The sequence below is a fragment of the Macrosteles quadrilineatus genome, unplaced genomic scaffold (assembly GCF_028750875.1).
Source record: "Macrosteles quadrilineatus isolate MER2022 unplaced genomic scaffold, UCM_ALF_1.0 Scaffold_1__1_contigs__length_201487025, whole genome shotgun sequence".
NCBI classification, from domain to species: Eukaryota; Metazoa; Arthropoda; class Insecta; order Hemiptera; family Cicadellidae; genus Macrosteles; species Macrosteles quadrilineatus.
Genome location: NW_026542594.1, coordinates 155,958,989 through 155,964,986, shown reverse-complemented (window position 1 = coordinate 155,964,986; position 5,998 = coordinate 155,958,989).

The window sequence follows — 5,998 nt, the reverse complement described above, 5'->3', positions numbered from 1 at the left end:
ATAATATAACAAATCGTACGTTAAAGTGTGTCTCGTCGTTTGCCCCAAGAGCGAGGAGAGTTTCACAGGCCAGCGAGGCAGTTTCACAGCAATCAACATCAATTGTCGCCGGGCCGTCAAATTAACAATTACCCAGGAGTGGATTACCTCGGCCAGCTGCGCCATTTGCAAATGCTGCTTCCTCTCAACTAATTACTTCCACGTGGAATTAAAACTTCTCTAGGTGTAGAGTAGTGACAAGTGAATACCTCTCTTATTTCTACATGCTTGTGTATTAAAAATTGGGCTCAAAAATCCCATACTCAGTATTACAATTTTTTAATGAAACGCATGTTGATAAAAATGTCCAGCTATTAAAACTAAACTTATTGTTTTATTTCAAAAGCACTGGTATATTACGCTCATCCTTATGACATAATAATTAATTGGATAAGTGTGCTTCTTTACTTTTATAAGCCAAAGAATAACTTAATACTCTACATCAAAACTATGTTAATTACATCACCGCCCCAGAGGATACTATAGCACCATCATTGAGGTCAAACGCTCTGTTGAAATGTAGCAGATTAAATTTAAATTAAATTACTCGTATTATTTAGCTCCGTTTCGTTGTATTATTGTTAGCAATTTGTTGACATTGTCATACTATCAATATAGATACGACAGGTTTTGTAGTGAACCACCGACGATGGTCTTTATGACTCAGTAAAGACAAAGCGAGGTCTCTATGTACTTAAAAGTCATGGGAGAAGAAATTCCGGTATTATTATGTGTTGCATCTGTGATGTTGTTAATCTGACATCTTCGTTGCAATGTCCCTATGGCTGCTGCCATAGTTCGGAACAATTGTCATGACCTAATTTCACTTTTTCGTCTGAATATTCATTATTAAAAATAACGTGTCCACTTTGTTTACAAAATTAATATGATAATAAGGTGCATACATTTAGTTGTAAACTTTTTAAAAACAGGGAACTAAATTAGAGAAATAGTTATATTAGTAGACGACAACTGAATAATAAACAAATAATTCTGCATGTGCCTGAAGTGGTTTAAAGTTTGGCATTTTTAAATGTTGTTTAGTTTATTGGTACCTTATTTATTGCTCAGTTTTGGTTCCTATAAAAGGGATTTCAATCTACTTAAGTTATATTTGAGCATAGACAACTCTTTGTCTATGATTTGAGGATTCCATTGAAGCTAATGTTAGTACACAAGTTAGAACCTTAAGTGTTTATTTGTTCAAAATTTTATAACCGTTGTGCCGTTTCTTGAATAGAGTAAATGTGTAGTTAGTTTTATTTTCCATCGATTAAATTTGTTAAATTGATATATTTTGAAATATGAGTTGGTGATCTACTGGCGAAATCGTATGACCGCTTTGTTTAATCTATGCCTGTTGTTCAATCTCCTAACAGACTGTTTGTAAATTAACATATGATTGAATTTATATTTGTAAAAACACAAACAAAAACAGTAGGTATTGTATTTTTTAAAGTTTTACAAGCAAGTCATAAGTTAAATAAAGTTTCATTTTTTATATGATTTCATGCAGTTTTCTAATACAAACAATGTTGGACACTCGACATTGTACATTTTGGTCCTTCGAGCCGGATAAAACCACGACCTTAAGGTAAATTTAAATTACTTACAAACTTTGCAATATTTATTCAGTTGTACATTCATTCAAGTTTTATTGAACATTAACAAGCCATGCCAAAGCAAGATCAGTTACAACAATTAGTGAAAGCTAGAAGTAATATTAAGGCTAAACTTACAAGATGTAAAAACTTTTTTGATAAATGTTTAGGAAGTCAGCATGTAAAGGAATTACAACTTAGGCTACAAAAGGTAGAAAGAAGTTGGGTAGAATTTGAAAATGTGCAATCTAAGATTGAAGATATTGATTCAGATTCAGAATTGAATCATGAAGCTGAAAGGGATGAGTTTGAACAGCAATATTTTGTGCTTTGTGCAGAAATAGCTAACTTTATTGAACAACACACGTGTCCACCACCACAAAATGACGTAGTTGTTAATCACAATTCTAATTCAAATAACAGTACACAGTCCTCAGACTCGTCCATTTCAGTTCGACTACCAACCATAAATCTACCAAGCTTTTCTGGGAAGTTTGATGAATGGATGCCCTTCTTTGATTCCTTTTCAGCATTAATTGACAAAAATGAAAGTTTAAATGATGTCCAAAAGTTGCATTACCTAAAAGCTGCACTCACTGGTGATGCAGCTAATGTAATAAAGAACTTAGAGCTATTAGCTTCTAACTACAACGTAGCTTTAAGCTTACTTAAAGATCAGTTCCAAAACATTAGGCTTATCGTACAGCAACATGTAAGATCACTCTTTGAGCTTTCTCTCGTACAAAGGGACAACCCAACAAGCTTAAGGCACCTACTAAATAGCACTCTAACTCACATCAGGGCTTTAGAAGGGTTACAGATAAAGATTAATGAAAATGATCCATTCATTGTCCATCTCATAACTACAAAGCTTGACACATCCACACATAAGGAGTGGGAACTTTCAACCCTACCAAATAAACTTCCTTCTTTAAAGGAACTTACAGACTGTTTACAAAAAAGATGTCAAATGTTAGAAAACGTCAACCACAGCATTGTTCACACTAACTCAACGTCATTTCAACTCCATAACAAACCTGCCCATCCAAGACAACACTTGGCTCATCCTCATAAATCAAACACGAAAACATATGTTTCTGTCAAAGAATCCATCTGCCTCATATGCGATGGAAACCATCCTGTGTATCAATGCAGCGAACTTATTAAGGCTTCTCATGAAGAACGATTAAGCAAATTGACAGCAGCAAAACTCTGTTTTAATTGCTTAAAACCGGGCCATCGCGTAGAACATTGCAATTCTAGAGGATGTAAGCATTGTAATAAGAAACACAACACTGCACTTCATTACAACACATCAGACCCAAGGCTTAAATCATTACAACCAAAGAAAACTGCTACATTTAACAACAAGCAGGGAAGTAGTGATGACGCATTAAATACCAGTACTACTACAACAAGTCTAAGTACTAATTTCCAAGGTGGAGAGGTTTTATTATCTACAGCATTGATGGATGTTATAAGTCCGAGTGGAATTAAATACACGTGCAGGGCATTCTTAGACAATGGCAGCCAATCTAACTTCATGACAGAAAATCTCTGCCAAAGGTTAAAACTAAAGAAAGAAAATTCAAATGTATTAGTAACAGGTATTAACGAAGGAACAACTAAAACTACAAACAAGGTACAAGCAACATTTCAGTCAAGAAATTCTAATTACAAAGCAACTGCAACATTTTTGGTTCTTCCTAAAATAACAGGGTTACTTCCAACACACACTGTTAATACAAGTCAATGGGATATCCCTGGAAATATCACTTTGGCAGATCCCACATTCTGCAAACCATCTAAAGTTGATATTTTGTTAGGGCAAGAGTTTTTCTTTGATCTTTTGGAAGATGGAAGGATAAAGAATCAAAATTCACCAGTACTTCAGAACACAAAGCTCGGCTGGATAGTTGGAGGCAAAGTACACCATCAAAAGTCATCAACTGAAACGTCTTGTCATCTAACTACACTGGAAAGCCTTGATAAGAATATTCAAGCATTCTGGAAAATTGAAGAAGAACCTATAAAAAAGGCGACAATGACATCAGAAAATAAACTATGTGAAGAAATGTATGACAATTCAGTTCAAAGAGGCGATGATGGGCGCTACACTGTCAAAATGCCTCTGAAGCAAGATCCAAATTCCCTAGGAGATTCCAAAGAATTAGCAATCAAACGATTTTATCAAGTTGAAAGACGATTAAAAAATAACAGTGAACTGCAAAAACAATACAAATCCTTCATGCATGAATATAAGGAACTTGGACACATGGAAAAGGTTACTGCAAATGAAACTGACAAACCAGTGTATTATTTACCCCACCATCCAGTTATTAAGGAAGCCAGTTCAACAACTAAATTAAGAGTAGTTTTCGATGCTTCAGCAAAAACTACAACAGGGATATCTCTGAATGACTCGCTTATGGTTGGTCCGACTCTTCAAGATGATTTATTTTCTATCCTATTGAGATTCAGGATTCACACTTACGTTCTGACAGCAGACATAGAGAAGATGTATCGACAAATCTGGATCCATCCAAGTCAACGAGACATGCTAAGAATCCTTTGGAGAGAAGACAACTCAAAACCTGTCCTCATTTACAGGCTCAATACAGTTACGTATGGAACAGCATGTGCTCCTTACTTAGCAATCAAAACTATTCAACAATTGGCTCAAGATGAAAGATCACAATATCCTCAAGCTTCCAATGTAGTGATGAAAGACTTTTATGTGGATGATGTATTGACAGGAACAGACGACATTAATGAAGCAAGGGTATTAAGAGATCAACTGGTCGGTATGTTAAAGTGTGGTGGCTTCAATTTGCGAAAGTTTAACAGCAACAGTAACGCACTTTTAGCAGAGCTTCCAGATGATATGGTGGAAAGAAAAGCACATAAACTTCCCAACTCTAATGATAGCTCAATCAAGACCTTAGGCATTTTTTGGGATGCAGAATCTGACAAAATAAAGTACAAGTACATGTTATCAACAGACAATAAGGCAGCTTCTACAAGTGTAACAAAGCGAACTGTGCTCTCAGACATAGCAAAACTGTTTGATCCTTTAGGAATCATTTCTCCAATTATAATAAATGCTAAAATACTCATGCAAGACCTTTGGAAACAAAATATGAAATGGGACGATGGACTCCCAGAACAATTACACAAGAGATGGCTACAATTCAAACAGGATTTAACTTTGCTCAGCAATTTTAATGTATCAAGATGTGTAAGAATGATCCAAACAGAGGGAACTTTTGAACTTCATGGTTTTTCAGATGCTTCTGAAAAGGCATATGGAGCAGCAATTTACTTGAGACACGAACTAAGCGATGGAACTGCTAAAACTACTCTTCTCTGTTCAAAATCTCGTGTAACACCACTGAAAACACAGTCACTTCCAAGATTGGAATTATGTGGAGCTCTACTCCTAACTGAGTTAATGTCAAATGTCAAAACCGCTCTTATCAACAAACATATTGAAAGGGTTACATACTGGACGGACTCTACAATTGTTTTATCCTGGTTAAATGCAGAAGCAGCATGCTGGAAAACATTCATTGCAAATCGTATTGCAAAGATCCAGGATCTAAGTGATTATAAAGATTGGAGACATGTGCCAAGTCAAGACAACCCCGCAGATCTCGTATCCAGAGGTTTAACAGTCGACGAAATCATAAGATCTGATTTGTGGAATTCAGGGCCATATTGGTTATCGTTAGAACCTTGCAACTGGCCAATTACTTCCATAACACCTTCAACTGACATTCCAGAAAGAAGAAAGTCCACAGTTTCTGCTGCAATAGTTCAATCAAATGAAAAACAAACAGATAATGACTATATACTGAAGAAGTTTTCCAAGTTACAGAAACTGATTCGTGTCACCGCATATTGTTTGAGATTTATAAAAAATTGTAAAACTCAAGATTCAAAGATTGCAGGACCTCTAACACACGATGAATTAAACCACAGTCTTAAGCATTGGATAAAACATGAACAGAAACGTTTCTTTCCTCAAGAACTACAATCATTGTCAAACTCAAAACAAATTCACAAGAAAAGCAAACTAATAACACTTCATCCATTTAAGGATGATGAAGGAATCATTCGAGTAGGCGGTCGACTAGCCAACGCAAAGTTAGATCAAAGTCAAAAACACCAAATTGTATTGCCTGCTAAATCCTATTTCACTCATTTAATAATTGAAAATGAACATATTCGCAATCTCCATGTGGGTCCTCAAACACTTCTATACATCATAAGACAACAATATTGGCCACTAAATGCCAAGAACATTATAAGGAAAATCATCCATAAGTGCATACCATGTTTTAAAACAAAGCCGAAAT